Consider the following 24,962-nt stretch of genomic DNA (forward strand, 5'->3'; position numbering starts at 1 on the left):
GGAGGAATGGAGGGACGAATGGAGGGAAGGAGGAATGGAGGGAGGAATGGAGGGAGGGAGGAATGGAGGGAGGGAGGAATGGAGGGAGGGACGAATGGAGGGAGGGAGGAATGGAGGGAGGGACGAATGGAGGGACGAATGGAGGGAGGGAGGACTGGAGGGAGGGAGGAATGGAGGGAGGGAGGAATGGAGGGAGGGAGGAATTGATGAGGGAGGAATGGAGGGATGAATGGAGGGAGGGAGGACTGGAGGGAGGAATGGAGGGAGGAATGGAGGGAGGGAGAAATGGAGGGAGGGAGGGAGGAATGGAGGGAGGAATGGAGGGAGGGAGGAATGGAGGGAGGAATGGAGGGACGAATGGAGGGAGGGAGGACTGGAGGGAGGAATGGAGGGAGAAATGGAGGGAGGGAGGGAGGAATGGAGGGAGGGAGGAATGGAGGGAGGGAGGAATGGAGGAGTGGAGGGAGGGAGGAATGGAGGGAGGAATGGAGGGAGGGAGGAATGGAGGGTGGGAGGAATGGAGGGAGGGAGGAATGGAGGGAGGGAGGAAAGGAGGAATGGAGGGTGGGAGGAATGGAGGGTGGGAGGAATGGAGGAATGGAATGAGGGAGTGAGGAATGGAGGGAGGAAAGGAGGGAGGGAGGAATGGAGGGAGGAATGGAGGGAGGGAGGAATGGAGGGAGGGAGGAATGGAGGGTGGGAGGAATGGAGGGAGGGAGGGATGGAGGGAGGGAGGAATGGAGGGAGGAATGGAGGGAGGGAGGGAGGAATGGAGGGAGGGAGGGAGGGAGGAATGGAGGGAGGGAGGAATGGAGGGAGGGAGGGAGGAGACCTTTATGTTCAAGGTAATAACACTACGTAAATGACAAGGGACAGGGTTTTTTCTTGAACAAAAAATTATAGACCTTAGTGTTGCTTCTTAATGCCTGAAGAGTATTTCCTGACCATAGGGCCTAGAGTTTGTCCTGCTTAGCTCACAGGAAGCCCTGGAAAAACTCATGGCCCTAACTATGATACTACAAGATAGTACTGTAATATCTACTATTTCACTGTGTCTGAAAAACCTACTTGCCCACTGTGTCTGTTAACTAAATGAACAAGATATTCATTTTCCATATAAGTTTGTCAGTTTAAAGAATTGCACTGGTGGTAGGTATATATTCAACACTGTTCGCTCGCAATGCGTGGTGGTTTCTAAAGAATATGGAAGAATGTTAGGAAGATGTTCCCAATGTGTTGTACACTCAGTGTAGATGCCACAGAATATATACCTGTAAAAATAGATAACACATAGTATATACCTGTAGAGAGAGCACAGAATATATATGTGTAGAAATAGATAGCACAGAATATATGTGTAGAAATACATAGCACCTAATATATACCTGTAGAAATAGATAGCACAGAATATATACGTGTAGAAATACATAGCACCTAATATATACCTGTAGAAATAGATAGCACAGAATATATACATGTAGAGATAGCACATAATATATACCTGTAGAGAGAGCACAGAATATATACGTGTAGAAATAGATAGCACCTAATATATACCTGTAGAAATAGATAGCACCGAATAAATACCTGTAGAAATAGATAGCACAGAATAAATACCTGTAGATATAGATAGCACCGAACAAATACCTGTAGAAATAGATAGGACAGAATATATACCTGTAGAAATAGATAGCACCTAATATATACCTGTAGAAATAGATAGCACAGAATAAATACCTGTAGATATAGATAGCACCGAATAAATACCTGTAGATATAGATAGCACTGAATAAATACCTGTAGAAATAGATAGGACAGAATATATACCTGTAGAAATAGATAGGACAGAATATATACCTGTAGAAACAGATAGCACCAAATAAATACCTGTAGAAATAGATAGGACAGAATATATACCTGTAGAAATAGATAGCACCTAATATATACCTGTAGAAATAGATAGGACAGAATATATACCTGTAGAAATAGATAGCACCTAATATATACCTGTAGAAATAGATAGGACAGAATATATACCTGTAGAAATAGATAGCACCTAATATATACCTGTAGAAATAGATAGGACAGAATATATACCTGTAGAAATAGATAGCACAGAATGTATACCTGTAGAAATCGATAGCACAGAATATACACCTGTAGAAATAGATAGCACATAATATATAGCACAGAATATACACCTGTAGAAATAGATAGTACAGAATATATACCTGTAGAAATAGATAGCTTTGAATATACACCTGTAGAAGTAGATGGCACAGAATATATACCTGTAGAAATAGATAGCACAGCATATATACCTGTGGTAGAGAGGAATCAGCAGCCTTGAGCTTTCAGAGCAGAGAGACTCACTACAGAGCTGCACTCCAACACTTCAACATGCATTATAGTCCAAAGTATAAACTCCAGCCCTGGTAATTGTTGATACATGCTCATGTACAAACACACTCACCACAACACACTTCAGCGTGGTACTGCTGTCTACATCCACCACATTCAACAAACAAACAAATTGAACGTTGGCATCACTGCTTTTAACACAAGTAAATATTCCAAGTTACAACGTGTAACAAAATATCACACGTGCCAGTTTACTTTGGCCAAACAACCATAGGTGCTACTGGGGTTGTTAATTCTGCTCTTTTCCCCCCTCTCCTCTTCCTCTCTCCTCTCCCTCACTCATATGCGAGACTCACCAGTTACCACCGACCAGTGAAGGATGGACAGCAAACGTCTGTCTGTCGTTCTCTCACTTAACTCAGTCAGAAGGCGAGCTCTCAACCTGTCACTCACGTAGTGAAGCAGAGGGAGGGAAGGGGAGCGAAAGAGAAAGAGGGAAAGAGAGAGAAACAGAGCGAAGGAGAGCGTTTGCATGTCAGTCATTCTGTCAGTATCGGTTAAGTCTAAACGGACGGACTGACTGACGCAGACGCTGACAGGAACAACGGCATGTCAGTGTCCACATGCAACCTATGCTCTCTAAAACACATGCCACTTGCATGCCTTTTCTGTTGCTTGCTAAACAATCAAACCTGTTTTGGAGGTGAATGCAATGCTCAGGAAAGGCACTACTGTATTTTGCGTGTCCAACTATTGGTGTCCAGACTCTTCGATCCTCTCTTCTCTCCGACACACACGTTTAAATGAATAGGCTGACCGCAGGTCAAACACACACACACACGCACATCAACTTGAGTTAACACCATCCGGATAGAAGTATGCTGCAAACACACACACACACACACACACACACACACATCAACTTGAGTTAACACCATCCGGATAGAAGTATGCTGCAAACACACACACACACACACACACACATCAACTTGAGTTAACACCATCCGGATAGAAGTATGCTGCAAACACACACACACACACACACACACACACACACCAACCGGAGTTAATGTGCCAACTGGATATAAACACACACACCAATGCATCTGAACGAAAAGTGTAAACTTACACTCTACCAAGGCATTCTGCGAGACACACTGCTACTGCTACAGTAGATTTACTTTTCATCCTTCCCTCATTGATCTTCTCCCTCTGTCCATTCTGCCACTCACTGGCCAACCTTTGATATTCTGTTATTCACATCATTCCTGTCTTTCCTTCTCCTCTCTCTGTGGGGGTTCACTCCTCTTTTTGCTTGGAGCGCGTGCTGTGGCGGAGGAAGAGAGAGGGCGTGCGGTGTGGGGCTGCCATCGCCCGGAGTAGCGATTGCTTCTGCTCTTCAGGAAAGAGAGGGGTGAAAGGCAAGAAAGAAGGATGGAGAATGGTCTTAGCTGGGAGGAGCACAGAGGGATGTGTTACTCACCACTCTGAGCAGGCAGGTACTGTAGCACACTGAGCACTTGTGTGTGAGAGAGAGTGTGTGTTATGGAAGCCAGACCAGCCCGAGAAGCTACTTTAAACCCCTTACACAGTGAGGACGATGGGGTGGATGGAAAGGGGGGGGGGGGTAGCTGAGGAGTTCTCTCCCAATAATTCAGACGACTACTGTAGTTCACGCAATGCATCCAAAGTAGGTTTCTTGAAGTGTTTTGTGTGTGTGTGTGTGTGTGTGTGTGTGGTTGTGTGGTTATAAACGTTCCAACAGGGAGAAGACGGTCTGCAGTAATAAGACAAAGCACACTAGCCTGGTAGGAGGACATCTTTAAAGCTGGGGATATTGTATTTGTGTTGGAATAATATCAGACAGGGACCTGCAGCTGTGTTCCACAAGCTAGTCAACCTGCATAAATAAACATCCCGGTGTAGAATCTTCATTTGATCACCGTGTCGCAGGAAAACCTTTCCGCAACGCAGGAAATGTAAAACGTCTAGTGTATTTCAGGTTTAAAGAGGCTTCTGAAGTTTGTGATTTCCACTTTGAAATGTCACACTGATTTTCCCTTATGAAAAATGCCTCAACTCCTACAAAAAATGTCCATTAATCATGATCCACATAATAATTCACATTTCCTGTGGCTGCAAGACACACACGCACCTACACGCGCCTGCCAGTGCCCTTCACTGGTAAATACACACACACACAAGCCTATACCCACACACAAGCAGGCAGGCAGAAAGACAGACAGACAGACAGGCAGACAGGCAGAAAGACAGACACAGACAGACAGACAGACACAAACACAGAAACACTCTCTCTCTCTCTCTCTCTTTGGTAAAAAAACTAATAATAACCTGTAATTACGATCTCTCTCTCCATCTCTCCTTCACCTTCTACACTGAACAAAAATCTAAACGCAACAAGCAACAATTTCAAAGATTTTACTGAGTTACAGTTCATAAGGAAATCAGTCAATTGAAATAAATTCATTAGACCCTAATCTATAGACTTCACATGACTGGGAAAACAGATATGCATCTGTTGGTCACAGATACCTTAAAAAGGTAGGGGTGTGGATCTCCTGTGCGTAGTTGCTGGATATTGGCGGGAACTGGAACACACTGTCGTACACGTCGATCCAGAGCATCCCAAACATGCTCAATGGGTGACATGTCTGGTGAGTATGCAGGCCATGGAAGAACTGGGATATTTTCAGTTTCCAGTAATCGTGTACAGATCCTTGCGACATGGGGCCGTGTATTGTCATGCTGAAACATGAGGTGATGGCGGCGGATGAAGGGAATGGCACAACAATGGGCCTCGGGATCTTGTCACGGTATTTCTGTGGCATTCAAATTGCCATCGATAAAATGTGATTGTGTTTGTTGTCCTTAGCTTATGCCTTCCCATACCATAACCCCACAATGTTGACAACAGCAAACTGCTCGCCCACACAATGCCATACACGCTCTCTGCCATCTGCCCGGTACAGTTGAATCCGAGATTCATCCGTGCCAGTGGCTGTGGCCATTGAAGGTGAGTATTTACCCACTCAATTCGGTGATGACGCCAAACTGCAGTCAGGTTAAGACCCTGATGAGGACGACGAGCACACAGATGAGCTTCCCTGAGACAGTTTCTGACAGTTTGTGCAGAAATTCTTTGGTTGTGCAAACCCACAGTTTCACAGTTGATCTCAGACAAGGTGAAGAAGCCGGATGTGGAGGTCCTGGGCTGACGTGGTTACCCGTGGTCTGTGGTTGTGAGGCCGGTTGGAAGTACTGCCTAATTCTCTAAAACGATGTTGGAGGCGGCTTATGGTAGAGAACTGAACATTCTATTCTCTGGCAACAGCTCCGGTGGACATTCCTGCAATCATCATGCCAATTGCACGTTCCCTCAAAACTTGAGACATCTGTGGTATTGTGTTGTGTGACAAAACTGCACATTTTAGAGTGGCCTTCTATTGTCCCCAGCACAAGGTGCACCTGTGTACCTGTCATGCCGTTTAATCAGCTTCTTGATATGCCACACCTGTCAGGTGGAGAAAGAAATAAGCTTTTTGTGCACATTTCTGGGATCTTTTATTTCAGCTCATGAAACATGGGACCAACGCTTTTGTTCCGTGTACAAGTGATTGGGAGGATAACGTGAATGATCATAGCTGAGGGCCGCCACGGTTTATTAACAGAGTTTTGTGAAGCAGGAAGTCCCTATAAATATTTCTATTACAATCTCATTCCAGAACACAATGGTTCTATTACACGCAGCTCTCAGTGGAGAGAGGAAGAGAGAGAGGGGTGAACGAGAGATGTATGGCTCAGTTGGTAGAGCATGGCGGTGCTGTGAGTTCTATTCCCGGGGACCACCGTATGCATGACTAAGTGGCTTTGAATGAAAACGTCAGCTCCACTCTAAACACTGTTTGTACTGCTCTGTCCATGACATACAGTAGACTATCTAGGTGAAAGCTATGATCCCTTATTGATGATGTCACTTGTTAGATCCACTTCAATCAGTGTAGATGAAGGGGAGGAGACAGGTTAAAGAAGGATTTTAAAGCCTTGAGACAATTGAGACCTGGATCGTGTATGTGTGCCATTCAGAGGGTGAATGGGCAAGACAAAAAGATTGAAGTGCCTTTGAACATAGTGTGGTACAGTAGTTGGTGCCAGGCGCATCGGTTTGAGTGTGTTTTTCAGGCTCAACAGTTTCCCGTGTGTATCAAGAATGGTCCACCACTATTCAGCCAATTTGATACATCTGTGTGAAGCATTGGAGTCAACATGGGCCAGCGTTCCTGTGAAATGCTTTCGACACCTTGTAGAGGCCATGCCCGACGAACTGAGGCTGTTCTGAGGGCAAAAAGGGAGGGGGGCAACAGTTTATTATATTATTAATCTCTATTATTACTATATTCGAGATAATTTCATTTAATTTGATATTAAAACTAAGCATTGAGGACAGAGAGGGAGAAAAATGGAAGTAGAGGGAAACAGAGGGGGTGGGAGTGTTGGCAGAGAAATAGACAGAGAGAGAGGGAGGATGTAAGGCAGGAAGAGGAAGTGAAGAGGAGGAAAAGAGCACTCAGAAAAGAGGGAGGAAATGAGAGGAGTGTGGGAAGGAGGGGGGATGCTTTGTCTGGCCACATCCTGTTGGATGACGTATTTATGTTGAGGTGATATCTAAAAACTCTCCCATGTGCTGTGATACATCATTGTGTGTGTGTGTGTGTGTGTGTGTTCAGTACATCCTTTTTGCAGAAATTTCAGGTCATATTGCGCATGATTCAATAGTAGGAGGTAGAAGTTGTCCCTAATTATAATACTGAATACTGTAGGTCTGCACAGTTTGTCTTTTCTATGTAACTGGAGCAAACATAGACAGCATACTGAGGTGTGTGTGTGTGTGTGTGTGTGTGTGTGTGTGTGTGTGTGTGTGTGTGTGTGTGTGTGTGTGTGTGTTTATCCAATGTGCACAGTTTTAGGGTGCAGAGAGAGAGAGGGGATCCTGCCTACGTGACATCCGACACATACCCAAGGCAAACTGGCTCCATTTCAATTATGGCTGGGAACTACCAGGAACCTGGTATAGCCCACTAGCTGGCCCAGGTATAGCCCACTAGCGCTAACTGGCCCAGGTATAGCCCACTAGCGCTAGCTGATCAAGGTATAGCCCACTAGCGCTAGCTGGTCAAGGTATAGCCCACTAGCGCTAACTGGCCCAGGTATAGCCCACTAGCGCTAACTGGCCAAGGTATAGCCCACTAGTGCTAACTGGCCCAGATATAGCCCACTAGCGCTAGCTGATCAAGGTATAGCCCACTAGCGCTAGCTGGTCAAGGTATAGCCCACTAGCGCTAGCTGGCCCTGGTATAGCCCACTAGCGCTAACTGGCCCAGGTATAGCCCACTAGCGCTAGTTGGCCCAGGTATAGCCCACTAGCGCTAGCTGGCCCAGGTATAGCCCACTAGCGCTAGCTGGCCCAGGTATAGCCCACTAGCGCTAACTGGCCCAGGTATAGCCCAGTAGCGCTAGCTGGCCAAGGTATAGCCCACTAGTGCTAGCTGGCCCAGGTATAGCCCACTAGCGCTAACTGGCCCAGGTATAGCCCAATAACGCTAGCTGGCCCAGGTATAGCCCAATAACGCTAGCTGGCCCAGGTATAGCCCACTAATGCTAGCTGGCCCAGGTATAGCCCACAAACGCTAGCCTGCCCAGGTATAGCCCACTAGCGCTAGCTGGCCCAGGTATAGTCCACTAGCACTAACTGGCCCAGGTATAGCTCACTAGCACTAACTGGCCCAGGTATAACCCACTGGCGCTAACTGGCCCAGGTATAGCCCACTAGCGCTAACTGGCCCAGGTATAGCCCACTAGCGCTAACTGGTGCAGGTATAGCCCACTGGCACTAACGCCACCTAGACAAAATGTTATATTATTTGCATTTTTATTATTTTTTATTATATTTTCACAAATCGATAGTCAAATTATCGATATAACGTTGTCCAAAATAATATTGTGATATGTAACTAGCGATTTTCCCCCCATCACTAATTTCAATCTCCCTTCACCTCTATAAGAGACCCTCAATATCTACCCTGACACACACACCTCTCGATGTGTGCAGGAGCAGCAGCAGTTCGCAGGCCTAAACCACACACACACACACACACACACACACACAGAAACGCCACACACACACACACACACATAGAAACGCCACACACAGCAAGCTGTCTGCATGAAATATTCAGTGAATTTCTCAACATGTGCTCTTTCCCCCTTCACATGTGTAGAAGTGCAAAAAAGCGGAGAGACAGGAAGGAAGGAGGGAGAGAGCGGAGGGAGACGGAGTCAATGAGGGCAAACAGCAGACTGGAGAGAGAGAGACAGGGAGTGCGAGAGAGAGAGAGAGGAGAGAGACAGAGAAAGAACCCAGTTGACTCCATTCCAAGCAACTCCCCTTAGCAACAGCCACAGCTCTGTCTGTGTCCCATTGGCCGGCTGACAGCACACATCACAATCCCATGCACGGTCCTTCAGCCAATCAGGAGGCTCCCAGGAGCTCTGCATTTTGGATTCCATTTTCACCATGGCAACAGAACCCTGCTCCTGGCATGGCCTATGTAGGTAGGCTGTCCCCTTTAACCCCATCACCCCTCAATCCCCCTGCACACATCTTAGTGTACATTCTGTACATGTTTGCTTGCTTTCTAGTAAATACACCAACTCAATTGAGGCCACAGGAAGTACAACTACAGAAATAAACAAAACTCATAGGCACCAAAGACTATGACTGTTTGCTAAGGAGACAAAGATGCTCAACAGTCTCGATTTACTCACTATTGCTCATAGTGCTGAGCGATTAGTGCTTTTTGAGGTCGGGTTCGGTTTGATAAAAAATAAAATAACCACCGTTTTCGATTTCAATGAATAAAAGTCACATGATGGTAGTGACTGGCAATCACTGCTTATCACTTGTTATCCATCAAATATTCACATCACTTTACTTGAATAACATTTGTTTTATTTGAGGACTTTATTATTTCCTTCCAAGTCATCGTCTCATCTCTATAGAGCTGCTGCCTATGCTGTCTGACAAAGTCACTGTTTTTGCAGATCTTCAACGGAAACAAGGCAGAGTTTTATGACTGCTGAATACCAACTATCATTCACTTACATCATGTGTTTTTAAGCTTGCGAAGCAACTGTTTTCTATCCCTCTCCCATTGGCCTTCTCTCTTCTCCCCGTCTCCGAGTCTGCTCCGCACAGACCGGACAAGTTTCACTCCGCACTTAACTGCTCCACACTTGTGTGTGTTTGCTACAAAGAGAAATGACTTTTAGACGAAACAAACTCCCTCGATCACATCAAATACTTTTATGTCGTTCTCAGAACATTTCAACAACGTTACAACCCTTGACACTCATCCTGAACATGCTTCCATTCTCAGAAGTGTGTGTTTCCTGCTTCTTTCCCATTGTGCCTAGTCTTCATAATGAGCGTTAGCCTCATTCTTCTCAGCGTTGTGAGAGCGTTGAGTGAATGTTAGACAGGGTTAAAGTCCTAATGTCTGTTAGGGGCCTTATCTCTCCCTGAGACATAAAACATGAAGAGGTGTAACATCTCCTCATTCTGCTGTTCATCAGAGACAGACAGACAGACAGACAGACAGACACACACACACTGCTGCTACTCTCTTTGTTCTCTCATTGAAGAGAAGGTGAGAGACAGAGAGAAAGAGATACAAAAACAGAGAGAGAGAGAAAGGGAGAGAGAGAGAGACAGAGAGAGTTTATCAGATACCAAGGCTGACTGAGGCACTCAAAGACAATGAATAAAGTGATAAATGAGGCTGGACTTCACAAAACAAGTGTGTCTGTTCAGTGTGTGTGTATGTGCGGATGTTTGCCCTCAGTGTCTGGAAGTATGTTCTATGGTTGTGTGTGTGTGTGTGTGTACGGAAGTAATCCATCTGGGCTGATGCGACAATAGCCACACAAGATACCAGAGACCGTAGCGTCTAAACTGAACACACGCACCCGCACACACACACACACACACACACACACACACACACACACACACACACACACCAAACTATTGAAGAGAGGGACTGTCAAAATGAACAGCAGGTAATTAAAGGTAATGACAAACCTTCTCATGGGTTTAACCAGCCAGCATACTTTACTATCTCCCCACACACGGGCAGCATACTTTACTATCTCCCCACACACGGGCAGCATACTTTACTATCTCCCCACACACGGGCAGCATACTTTACTATCTCCCCACACACGGGCAGCATACTTTACTATCTCCCCACACACGGGCAGCATACTTTACTATCTCCCCACACACGGGCAGCATACTTTACTATCTCCCCACACACGGGCAGCATACTTTACTATCTCCCCACACACGGGCAGCATACTTTACTATCTCCCCACACACGGGCAGCATACTTTACTATCTCCCCACACACGGCCAGCATACTTTACTATCTCCCCACACACGGGCAGCATACTTTACTATCTCCCCACACACGGGCAGCATACTTTACTATCTCCCCACACACGGGCAGCATACTTTACTATCTCCCCACACACGGCCAGCATACTTTACTATCTCCCCACACACGGGCAGCATACTTTACTATCTCCCCACACACGGCCAGCATACTTTACTATCTCCCCACACACGGGCAGCATACTTTACTATCTCCCCACACACGGCCAGCATACTTTACTATCTCCCCACACACGGCCAGCATACTTTACTATCTCCCCACACACGGGCAGCATACTTTACTATCTCCCCACACACGGCCAGCATACTTTACTATCTCCCCACACACGGGCAGCATACTTTACTATCTCCCCACACACGGCCAGCATACTTTACTATCTCCCCACACACGGCCAGCATACTTTACTATCTCCCCACACACGGCCAGCATACTATGAACACTCATTACACACTCAATTAGTCCAGGCTTTCATTAGGAGTTAGTATTAGTTAGGGCCATGGGATGACGACGCCCGCAGACAGCTGAGGTACTAGACTTCCTTTATCTTCTGCGAGGGATAAAAGATCATACTAATTCATGTTGGGATCACTGGCAAAACTGCGAGCTTGTTATCAACCGATCTTCCCAGCTGTGTAGGTTAAATGTAGCCTGGAAGTACAAGGAGTCAGTGGAATGTTAGCAGAAACCGACTGGCACCCAGGCTAGTTTTGTATTCGTTTTGTATAAATGTTGTATGCACGTCAGTAACGTAGTACATGTGTTTTACCTCTGCCTGTGGTATTATTACTATGATGTAGTTGGCAGTACTCTTCTATTGTGATTGTGTCATATCATATCATACTGGATGTGTATGGAGTAAACAATCTGATTGAATGTGTATTTCTCCGCTCATGTTACTGTGCTGGTGTGTGTGTCTCTGTGCCGGTGTGTGTGTCTCTGTGCCGGTGTGTGTGAATGATTAGTCTGGGCTCTCTCTGAGTCCAGAAGCTTTCCTAATTAGGTTAGCCGTGGTAACGTGAGTGGCGGCTGGTTTTCCAGGAATAGACTCAACCATGGAGAGGAGGAGAGGACGAGAGGAGGACAGGAGGACAGGAGGAGAGGAGGACAGGAGGAGGCTCCACAACATACAGACCAGGACTCTTAAGTCTGTGAGTGTTTATAATGGTCATGCGTGTTGCATGTGTGTCTACTGTTCAGAGTATCACAGCATCACTTTGTCACAGTCTCTGAACAGGAGGGAGTGTAGTCTGGAAGCAGCTTTGTCTGGCATTAGCCAGGTTAGTAGGTGCGCCTGTCAGCTGAACTACCTCAGGTGAGTACACACACACACACACACACGCGTTCCCGTGCCTGTGAAAAAAAAGGGTGATACTCTGAACAGTAAACACACACCGGGGTTGGGGTCAATTCCATTTCAATTCCAGTCAATTCAGAAAGCAAACCCAATTCCAAATGTTCCTCATGGAAAAGCACTGAAGAGAATTGGAATTTCAGTGTACTGCTTCCTGAATTGACTGGAATTGAAATGGAATTGACCCCAATCCTGACACACACACACACAAACTCCGTCTACCCTTTTCACTCACTCACTCACTCACTCACTCACTCACTCACTCACTCACTCACACAGACACACACACACACACACACACACACACACACACACACACACACACACACACACACACACACACACACACACACACACACACACACACACACACACACACACACACACCAGGGCATGATGGAGTATGCTTGGCACCCAGAGGCCATGTTGTGTCTGCTGAGCCCTAACCCTTCATTAAACCTGAGCCTCTCCAAGACTGTGATTGGGAGGCTTAGGCTGCAGACTGACTGACACAGGGCCAGGCTCCACATCACCCCCTACTGACAACTACATGTAACTACACCTCCCAGCCAGCACTACTGTCTATACAGCCTGACCAGGGGTTAACGAGTTCTCTCTCTGGGGCCAGGGGGCTGGGTGTTTGTGTGAGGGGCTGTATTGTCTGCGTACGAGGGGGCTGTGTGTGTATGGGGGAGTTGTGTGTGTATGGGGTGCTGTGTGTGTATGGGGGGGGGGGGTGTATGTTTATGGGGGGGTGTATGGGGGAGTTGTGTGTGTGGGTGGGTGGGTGCTGTGTGTGTATGGGGGAGTTGTGTGTGTATGGGGGGTGCTGTGTGTGTATGGGGGGGTTGTGTGTGTATGGGGGGAGGGGGGGGGGGGCAGAGGAGATAGACTGATTGCTCTACTAAACAGGTATCTGGCTAATGTCTACATCTGTCAGAGTGTATGTGGGTGTGTGTTTGTTTGTGTGTGTGTGTGTGTGTGGCTGTTTTGGACAGAATCCATTTTGTAAGATCATTACCAAAACAAGGCTTTTACAATGACATCTGTTAGTGTGAGTGGCTGGGGAACAGACCTCCTACTTCCAACAGAGATTTAGACAGACCTCTTACTTAAATAAGACATCGATTTAGACAGGGAATTAAGAAATATCAGCAAAAAAAATATTTTGTATGATTTTATGATATTACGATAACAATATCCATGATAAAAAAAAACAGGTTGCATTTTGCTGACTATATAACCACAGGTCAGAGTAGGAAGACGAAGCAGGGTCTATCGTCCCCTATACACCGTATCCATAGGGCACTCTCGTCTCCCCTTTCTCTCCTTCTTTACACCCCTTTCACACAAAGGCAGGGGGGGGGGGGGGGTTGGTCAGTGGGGTGTAGAGGAGGGGGTACAGGGTAACATGAGATCAGAAAGCCAGATCAGGAGGACAAGAGCCAGAGGAAATGGGGGAAGGGAATAGAGAAGGTCAAGTTGGTAGGACAGAGGGGGGAGAAGAGAACAGCAGTGATTTTGGGGGTGGATTTCTAAATGAGAGATTTGGGGAAAGACCGAGAAAATAAACATGGCAGGATTTGATGGGATTGTGTTTTTCCCCCACCCAAAATAAATAAACATTCACTAAGACGAACAGATCATTTGAGCCATTGGGCTCCCGAGTGGCGCGGCGGTGTCAGACACTGCATCTCAGTGCATTAGGCGTCACCACTGGTTCGAATCTAGGCTGTATCACATCCGGCCGTGATTGGGAGTCCCACAGGGCGGCGCACAATTAGCCCGGGTTTGGCGGGCGTAGGCTGTCATTGTAAATAAGAATTTGTTCTTAACGGACTTGCCTGGTTAAATAAAGGTTAAATAATCTCCATGTCATATTTGAAGGCTAAAACAACAGCAATATCTGAGTCTTTAAAACAATGTTCAGTTACACCCCAATCTCTAACCAATACCATCTAACTAACCCTCACCAGCCCCCTAAAGAGTTGCAGTGTTGACACACCTGTGCCCTCTCTACACACACATTACCAAACACTTATCTGACACCATCTAGGAGCTTTCAACACCTCTCACAACATGGCAAGGTATTTTACACAGGTGCACACACACAAACGCACACACACACACACACACAGTATGGTGGCGGTGACAGTTGATGTAGAAGTAGGTCTGAGTGTTTCCGAGCGAGGCAGAGAGGAGCCAGGGAGGATGCCACTAACAGTTTTTGCCACCGTGACAACCACAGTGCACAGAGGAGGAGACGTGTGGGTAAACTTCTAGCGATCTTTCTCCCACTATCTCTACGTTTATTTAGCTCTCTCTCTATCTCCCCTCACTATCTCTACATGTATCTCTCTCCTTCTCCATCTTTCACCAGGCTGGTCACTAGAAATAAACGGCAATTTCAGACGTTTGAAATGGTTCTGAGAAGGTGGATATGTGCCTTCCTCGGAGCTCATCGGAAAAAGAAAGAAGAGCGATTGGCCAGCACTGGGCGCGAAGTCATGATGCTCGGCGCTGAGGCATGCTGCTTAGACCCATGTACTATGGTGCAGTTCACAACGCTCTATCAAGGCGTGTGAATACTGTAAATACTGTGAATACTGTGAATACTGTGAATTCGGTAACCCCGCACAATGAACCCTGTAACCACGCAGAATGAACCCTGTAACTACGGACAATGAACCCTGTAACCACGCACAATGAACCCTGTAACCACGCACAATGAACCCTGTAACCACGCACAATGAACCCTGTAACCACGCAGAATGAACCCTGTAACCACGCAGAATGAACCCTGTAACTACACACAATGAACCCTGTAACCACGCACAATGAACCCTGTAACTACGGACAATGAACCCTGTAACCCCGCACAATGAACCCTGTAACCACGCAGAATGAACCCTGTAACTACGGACAATGAACCCTGTAACCCCGCACAATGAACCCTGTAACCACGCAGAATGAACCCTGTAACCATGCACAATGAACCCTGTAACCACGCACAATGAACCCTGTAACCCCGCAGAATTAACCCTGTAACCCCGCAGAATTAACCCTGTAACCACGCAGAATGAACCCTGTAACCATGCACAATGAACCCTGTAACCACGCACAATGAACCCTGTAACCCCGCACAATGAACCCTGTAACCACGCAGAATGAACCCTGTAACAACGCAGAATGAACCGAATGAACCCTGTAACTACGCAGAATGAACCCTGTGACCACGCAGAATGAACCCTGTGACCACGCAGAATGAACCCTGTAACCACGCAGAATGAACCCTGTAACTACGGACAATGAACCCTGTAACCCCGCACAATGAACCCTGTAACCATGCACAATTAACCCTGTAACCCCGCACGATGAACCCTGTAACCACGCAGAATGAACCGAATGAACCCTGTAACCACGCAGAATAAACCCTGTAACCACGCAGAATGAACCGAATGAACCCTGTAACCACGCACAATGAACCCTGTAACCACGCACGATGAACCCTGTAACCACGCACAATGAACCCTGTAACCACGCAGAATGAACCCTGTAACCACGCAGAATGAACTGAATGAACCCTGTAACCACGCAGAATTAACCCTGTGACCACGCACAATAAATACTGTAACCCCGCACAATGAACCCTGTAACCACGCACAATGAACCCTGTAACCCCGCAGAATGAACCCTGTAACTACGGACAATGAACCCTGTAACCCCGCACAATGAACCCTGTAACCATGCACAATTAACCCTGTAACCCCGCACGATGAACCCTGTAACCACGCAGAATGAACCGAATGAACCCTGTAACCACGCAGAATAAACCCTGTAACCACGCAGAATGAACCGAATGAACCCTGTAACCACGCAGAATTAACCCTGTGACCACGCACAATGAACCCTGTAACCACACACAATGAACCCTGTAACCCCGCACAATGAACCCTGTAACTACGGACAATGAACCCTGTAACCCCGCACAATGAACCCTGTAACCACACAGAATGAACCCTGTAACTACAGACAATGAACCCTGTAACCACGCAGAATAAACCCTGTAACCACGCAGAATGAACCGAATGAACCCTGTAACCACGCAGAATTAACCCTGTGACCACGCACAATGAACCCTGTAACCACGCACAATGAACCCTGTAACCCCGCACAATGAACCCTGTAACCACGCAGAATGAACCCTGTAACAACGCAGAATGAACCGAATGAACCCTGTAACCACGCAGAATGAACCCTGTGACCACGCAGAATGAACCCTGTGACCACGCAGAATGAACCCTGTAACCACGCAGAATGAACCCTGTAACTACGGACAATGAACCCTGTAACCATGCACAATGAACCCTGTAACCATGCACAATTAAACCTGTAACCCCGCACGATGAACCCTGTAACCACGCAGAATGAACCGAATGAACCCTGTAACCACGCAGAATAAACCCTGTAACCACGCAGAATGAACCGAATGAACCCTGTAACCACGCAGAATTAACCCTGTGACCACGCACAATGAACCCTGTAACCACACACAATGAACCCTGTAACCCCGCACAATGAACCCTGTAACTACGGACAATGAACCCTGTAACCCCGCACAATGAACCCTGTAACCACACAGAATGAACCCTGTAACTACAGACAATGAACCCTGTAACCACGCAGAATGAACCCTGTAACCACGCAGAATGAACCCTGTAACCACGCACGATGAACCCTGTAACCACGCACGATGAACCCTGTAACCACGCACGATGAACCCTGTAACCACGCACGATGAACCCTGTAACCACGCAGAATGAACCCTGTGACCACGCACAATAAATCCTGTAACCCCGCACAATGAACCCTGTAACCACGCACAATGAATCCTGTAACCCCGCAGAATGAACCCTGTAACTACGGACAATGAACCCTGTAACCCCGCACAATGAACCCTGTAACCATGCACAATTAACCCTGTAACCCAGCACGATGAACCCTGTAACCACGCAGAATGAACCGAATGAACCCTGTAACCACGCAGAATAAACCCTGTAACCACGCAGAATGAACCGAATGAACCCTGTAACCACGCAGAATTAACCCTGTGACCACGCACAATGAACCCTGTAACCACACACAATGAACCCTGTAACCCCGCACAATGAACCCTGTAACTACGGACAATGAACCCTGTAACCCCGCACAATGAACCCTGTAACCACACAGAATGAACCCTGTAACTACAGACAATGAACCCTGTAACCACGCAGAATGAACCCTGTAACCACGCAGAATGAACCCTGTAACCACGCAGAATGAACCCTGTAACCACGCAGAATGAACCCTGTAACTACACACAATGAACCCTGTAACCACGCAGAATGAACCCTGTAACTACACACAATGAACCCTGTAACCCCGCACAATGAACCCTGTAACCACGCAGTATGAACCCTGTAACCACGCAGAATGAACCCTGTAACCACGCAGAATGAACCCTGTAACCACGCAGAATGAACCCTGTAACTATGGACAATGAACCCTGTAACCCCGCACAATGAACCCTGTAACCCCGCACAATGAACCCTGTAACACGCACAATGAACCCTGTAACTCCGCAGAATGAACCCTGTAACCATGCACAATTAACCCTGTAACCCCGCCCGATGAACCCTGTAACCACGCAGAATGAACCCTGTAACCACGCAGAATGAACCGTGTGAACCCTGTAAACACGCAGAATAAACCCTGTAACCACGCAGAATGAACCGAATGAACCCTGTAAAAACGCAGAATAAACCCTGTAACCACGCAGAATGAACCGAATGAACCCTGTAACCACGCAGAATGAACCCTGTAACCACGCACAATGAACCCTGTAACCCTGCACAATGAACCCTGTAACCCCGCACAATGAACCCTGTAACCACGCAGGATGAACCTTGAACCCCGCACAATGAACCCTGTAACCCCGCACAATGAACCCTGTAACCATGCAGAATTAACCCTGTAACCCAGCAGAATGAACCCTGTAACCCCGCAGAATGAACCCTGTAACCCAGCAGAATGAACCCTGTAACCATGCAGAATTAACCCTGTAACCCAGCAGAATGAACCCTGTAACCATGCAGAATTAACCCTGTAATCCAGCAGAATGAACCCTGTAACCCAGCAGAATGAACCCTGTAACCATTATATATATATTTTTGTACCTTTATTTTACTAGGCAAGTCAGTTAAGAACAAATTCTTTTCAATGACGGCTTAGGCACAGTGGGTAAACTGCCTTGTTCAGGGGCAGAACGACAGATTTGTACCTTGTCAGCTGGGGGATTTGAACTTGCAACTTTTTGGTTACTAGTCCAACACTCTAACCACTAGGCTACCCTGCCGCCCCAATGCAGAATGAACCCTGTAACCACGCAGAATGAACCATGTAACCATGCACAATGAACCCTGTAACCATGCACAATGAACCCTGTAACTACGCAGAATGAACTGAATTAACCTTGTAACCCCGCAGAATGAACCCTGTAACCATGCAGAATGAACCCTGTAACCCTGCAGAATGAACCCTGTAACCATGCAGAATTAACCCTGTAACCATGCAGAATGAACCCTGTAACCATGCAGAATGAACTGAATTAACCTTGTAACCCCGCAGAATGAACCCTGTAACCATGCAGAATGAACCCTGTAACCCTGCAGAATGAACCCTGTAACCATGCAGAATTAACCCTGTAACCATGCAGAATGAACCCTGTAACCCCGCAGAATGAACCCTGTAACCACGAACAACGAACGCTGCAGAATTGACGTGGAATTTCAAAGGGAAACTATGAGATCTTGTTGCTGTCAAACCCTGCTTCCCTCTACTTCTCTCTCTCTGTTTATCTCTACTCCTCTCTCTTTACCCCTCTGTCTCTCTGTAAAATCTGTTTCACACGGGAGGGGGGGTATATTAGATAACATGCACTGCAGAGGAGAGCTCTTCTATCTCATCACATCCGTCTCTCTCTCCCTCCCTTCTCATCACATTACTCTCTAACAGCCTCATGTTCTCTCTAGCGCTCCCATCTCATCCCTCTCACTCTCGTTGTCACTCCATCTTATTTCAATCTCTCGTTGACAGGCGCCCATCTCTTCTCTCCGCTCTCCTGTTCGATCACACAAACCAGCCCATTAATGTAACTGATCCCATCAAGTGGCACTAATACACTGCCACACACACACGATGTCTGCTGCGTGCCCATGTCTTCAGCAGGTGGGCACAGTGGATGATGTCAGCTCCTCCTCCTCTCTCGGCTCCTTCTTCTCCTCCTCCCTCAGTGTGATGCTATGTTCCCTCGCTCCGTGAAGGAGGTGTACGAAAGCCGCTCCAGCTCCTCCTCTCTTCTCTGGTCTCACAGCTTCCTGCCACCTCCCTCCAGCAGTCTTGAGTCAGTTCTCTATCCCTCACTCTCTCTCTATAAATATCTATCCCCCCAACATTCTCTCTCTCTCTCTGTGTCTGTATCCGTTTTGTCTGGTTAAGGATTCGTGGTCCTACAGTATCCAGCCACAGTCATTAAAATAAAGAGCAACAGCAGTGAGTTAAAGGGGTATGGAGAGAGAGAGAGAGAGAGAGATAAAAGAAGGAAGAAAGCAACTGAGATGAGAGAGTGAAAGGAGAGTGAAGGTGACAATATGCAGATGTCTGAGAAGAAGACTTTGTGTGTGTGTGTGTGTGTCAGGGTTTCCATCAGCCAATTTTTTAAATATTTTTTAAAATAATTTAAAGCCGATAAATTCAACTGTTTTGGTGCACGATTAAAAATAGCTACTATTTTTATTTCTCAACTGGTTATTGAAGTGTGCCTCCTATTCACCCACCACTTAACAATGTGAGCTTGAGGCAGCGTGCAAAATCCCACCATGGAAACACGGAGGCAATTATTTTATAAAGACTTCATATTCGGCGCGTGTAAGTTTCAAGTCTGGGGAAAGCTTCCCATTTCTCCTAACATGTGTGCCGTTCTGCGTGCCAGTTGTGATTTCATATGCCCATTTCCGTGGAACAGTTTCATTTCAATTTGAACGTTTTCATTTCTCAAAATCATGGTCATGTGGTTAGTCATAAAAACCAGAATGAAAATGACACAAAGTTATATATAATTAGCATAATAATATCATCCACATCAAAATCTGTCTGTTTAAGCCTGAGATATATATTTGTTGTTGTTGTTGTTGCACGGGACGCGTCTCAATCCACCACATCCGCCAACGGCGGCCTTCCGCATCTGCGGTGGAAGGTGGCCGAGCCACAGTGATGTTTGTCAGACCACGAGGGGTCCCGGAAATGTGTCTTCTCATGAAAATGTCTGCGAGTCTGAACGGTTTGACCTACAATCAAATACGACCACAAAATGACCGTCTGTAGTCGGTACCGCCGATCTGCCAACTTCTGTCTGTGGCGTCTGAACAGTTTGGGCTACACACTGATATGGAGAGGTGAGACTCTCACGAACTCGTACTTGTCGGTTGTTTTGCTCTCGGGCCGCCCGCGAATCTCGTCTGAAGGTAGCCTGGTACAAGTTCAAAAAATGAATGGAAGTATACACTGAGTGTACAAACATTAAGAACACCTTCCTAATATTGAGTTGCACCTCCCCTTTTGCCCTCAGAACAGCCTCAATTCGTCGGGATATTGGACTCTACATGGTGCCGAAAGTGTTCCACAGGGATGCTGGCCCATGTTGACTCTTAATGCTTCCCACAGTTGTGTCAAATTGGCGATTTTAGCATGTAAATCTTGGTGGGGGAAAAAATGTATAATTGTGGGATTCATGCCAGCTAGGCCACTACACAACACAACACTAAACAATACATGAATTGCACTATAGCACTGACAAACGGTGCCCACAGACGGCCTACATAAAGCTGTCTCAACACCTTACCACAGCTACACCTGGCTATCAGCGGAGCCTTGTCTATCAGCGAAACTGTTTATTCAGCCTCATTTACTGCCTTTAAAAAAATAGAGCTGATATGACTAATGTGGTTTCTACTGACAATTGAGATGTACAAACTACGGCATAAAGGGACGACAAGCGGATAAGAGGCAATACGTAATGTCGATTAAGACATTAATGATCAAGCAACGACGGACGTTAGTTCAGCACTTTTGAAATGTACAGCGAATTCAGAACACGGGCCGTTCTTACAGTGTTCTCCCTGTACACCAAGTCAGAACAGTAGGATAAATAAAGGGGGCATATAAACAGAAAATGAAAGCTCTTACAATATTCGATGAATACATTTCTCTAAAACAGGTTATAGGCTATAGGTGCTCCACCAAGATAGAACAGTAGGTGAAATTAAGAGGTGAAAATAGACCCAATTATTAGGGTGAGGCACATGGGCTACTTACAGGTTACTACACAACATATACTTAGTATTACTTTCATAGCTACAGTATACATATCTCCCTGGCATGTTACATCATTTATGCAGCAGCATACAATCTATTTTTGGACTCACCTTGTGAAGGTGACGCAGCGGTCCTTTGTGGGCAAATTTTGTCATCAAAGTCTGGCATTCTATGGATTTATGGTGGGAACTCAGGGACACACACACACACACGGCCACTCCATTGAATAGCAGGCTAACGTTAGTTGTTTCTGTGCAACCCCTGCAGTTAGCCACTGATTCCTTCCAAACGACTCATTGTTGAATTTGCGATTTCCAACTTGGTGTGGAATCTTTATGTCCAATGGCTGATGAGCACCGATACGTTTTATCTATAATTTCTCTTCATTATTTCTCTTCATATGACAAGGATTAAAAAGGATTTGCCAGTAGAATGTCGACTTGATTCATGATGATGACTGTAAGACTTTGAAGGAAAGATACGCCCCCGTGGGTCGACGCCCTAACGGGTTATACACCCAATGCATATGGGTCCGGTACATTTCTCAAATGGCCAATTAAAATCTTCCCGGTCAAGTTGTCCGGCGCCACATTTTCCTAACGGAAACCCTGGTGTGTGTGTGTGTGTGTGTGATGGCTGCTGATGGACAGGGTTGTCATGGTGATTAACGCAAGCGCTCAACTCGACCTTCTGATGGTTTATGGTCTGGATTTCCCAGAAACAGTCCCGCATCTCTCTCACGCACACGCACACACTGCATTCAAGGTCAACCGTTACAGAGCCAGACAACAGTAACAATTTAAGGAAAGATGAGATATTAATCAACAAAACAGCAAACCTCAGACAGAAATAACACGTTCTGTATCAGCACACACAACCTATGCTTCTCATGTGCACATGATTCTACCCTGTACCTCCTCCGAATTATTTAGGTCTTTTAAGACCAGTAACTACTTTCTATCTACACCTCCCACTTCAACACACAGACACACACACATACGCGCATGCACACAAAGCCACAGTGTTTGGCAGGCAGTCAATGTGTGCTCGACCATGTTCAATACCCAGTGGTAATGTGATATAGCTGAAAGAGAGGCTGAATGACTGAGAGACCCAGGTGTGACTCTGTGGGGTCCTGGGGAGAAGGGGGACAGGGGCGTACGTGTGTGTGTGTGTGTGTGTGTGTGTGTGTGTGAGAGACAGAAAGAAAGAGAGAGAAGGGTGTGTGGGGTGTTACAAGGTGTGTGTGTGTGTGCTTGTTTGGGCTGCTCGCTCCCCTCCAGGAAATAAGCTGCTCCCAGACAGGGCCTCTCGGCACAGGGCCAAAACGCTGAACGTCGTGTGTGTGTGTGTGTTCTGGCACCCACATAGAAACACAACGTAGAGCTCTCCTGTGACATGTTGTCATGCTTTAACAAAGAGGGAGAGAGAAAGAGAGAGAGAGAGCCAGAGGGGAGAACGAGAAACATGGACGAGCGATAGAGCGAAAGAGAGGAGAGTGGATAGCAAGGGTATCCGCCCAGTTACAGTGCAAATCAAATCGACCACACACAACTGGATTCCCTTTGCAGGCGTCAAGAGATTTGTATGAAATTGTTAACAGTGAGAGTGAGCCAAAACCAAAACACACACACACAGAGATCAGACCGCCCAGTCACAGGAGGACATCAGATAACCACTGCTGTGAACGAGGGAGGAGTGGCCAGAAAACACACCAGAGATCTCTCTCGCTCTCTTTCTCCCGTCCATCATCCCTCCATCGTTACCTCTCATTAATAGCACTGAGCTGTGATCACCTCGGTGACATACATACGGAGAAGGAGCAGGCCTCGGGTCCCCCTGTAGCAGTGCAAGCAGATACAGACATACAGTCCCTAGGGAAAGTTTACACACCCTTGAACTTTCTTTCCCCGCATTTCGTTGCGTTACAAAGTGGGACTGAAATAGATTTAATTGACTTTTTTGTTGTTGTCAATGAGCTGCACAAAAAATACTCTAATTAATAATTAATAACAGTGTCATAACTACGAGATGGGGTATTCATCCCCTTTGTTTAGGCAAGCCTAAATTATAATGAACAAAAATATCAACGCAAACATGCAACAATTTCAAAGATTTGACTGAGTTACAGATTATAAAAGGAAATCAGTCCATTTAAATAAATTCATTGGGCCCGAATTTATGGATTTCACGAGTGGGCATAGTCCCACCCACTTGGCAACCAGGCCCACCAACTGAGGAGCCAAGACCAGCCAATCAGAATGAGTTTTTCCCCACAAAAGGGCTTTATTACAGACAGAACTACTCCCCAGTTTCATCAGCTGTCCGGGTGGCTAGTCTCAGACGATCCGGAAGGTGAAGAAGGCGGTTGTGGAGGTCCTGGGCTGGTGTGGTTACACGTGGTCTGCGGTTGTGAGGCCGGTTGGACATGCAGCCAAGTTCTCTAAAACGACGTTGGATGCGGCTTATGGTTGAGAAATTAACATTTAATTATCTGGCAACAGCTCTGGTGGACATTCTTGCAGTCAGCATGACAATTGAAATAAATTGAGACATCTATGGCATCGTGTTGTGTGACAAAACCGCACATTTTAGAATGGCCTTTTATTGTCCCCAGCACAAGATGCACCTGTGTAATAACCATGCTGTTTAATCAGCTTCTTGACTTGATATGCCACACCTGTCAGGTGGATGGATTATGAAATGCTCACTAACGGGGTGTAAACAAATTTGTGCACCAAATTTGAGAGAAATAAGCTTTTTGTGCATATGGCAAATATTTTATTTCAGTTCATGAAACATGGGACCAACACTTTTTGTTCAGTATAGTTCAGAAGTAAAATTTGTCTAAACAAATCACATAATATGTTATATGGAATCACTCTGTGAATTAATAGGGGTTGACATGATTTTTTAATGACTACCCCTTTGCTCTGTCCGACATACATACATCTTCAACTACAAAGACCATGGAGCTTTTCGAATCCCTCATAAAGAAGGGCAGTGATTGGTAGATGGGTAACAATAACAAATCAAATACCTAATACATATTTAAGCACGGTCAAGTTAATAATATGCTGTGGATTATGTATCACACCACCCAGACACATAAAAGATGCAGTCGTCCTTCTGAACTGAGCTGCAGGAAAGGAAGGAAACTGCTCAGGGATGTCAACATGAGGCCATTGGTGATTTAAAAACCTTTCAATGGTTGTGACGGGAGAAAAACGATGGATCAACATTGTAGTGACTGCACAATAATGACCTAAATAACAGAATACAAATATGCATCATAAAATTGTTCC

The 24,962-nt window shown here is 46.3% G+C and overlaps 1 protein-coding gene across 4 annotated transcripts in view; it reads right to left on the reverse strand.

The window, feature by feature from the left end:
- Positions 1–24,962, reverse strand: part of kdm6ba (lysine (K)-specific demethylase 6B, a) — a 152,980-nt gene that overhangs the window by 119,575 nt on the left and 8,443 nt on the right. The gene's annotated exons all lie outside the window — the stretch shown is intronic.

Source organism: Oncorhynchus mykiss, chromosome 21 (assembly GCF_013265735.2).
Source record: "Oncorhynchus mykiss isolate Arlee chromosome 21, USDA_OmykA_1.1, whole genome shotgun sequence".
Classification (NCBI taxonomy): domain Eukaryota; kingdom Metazoa; phylum Chordata; class Actinopteri; order Salmoniformes; family Salmonidae; genus Oncorhynchus; species Oncorhynchus mykiss.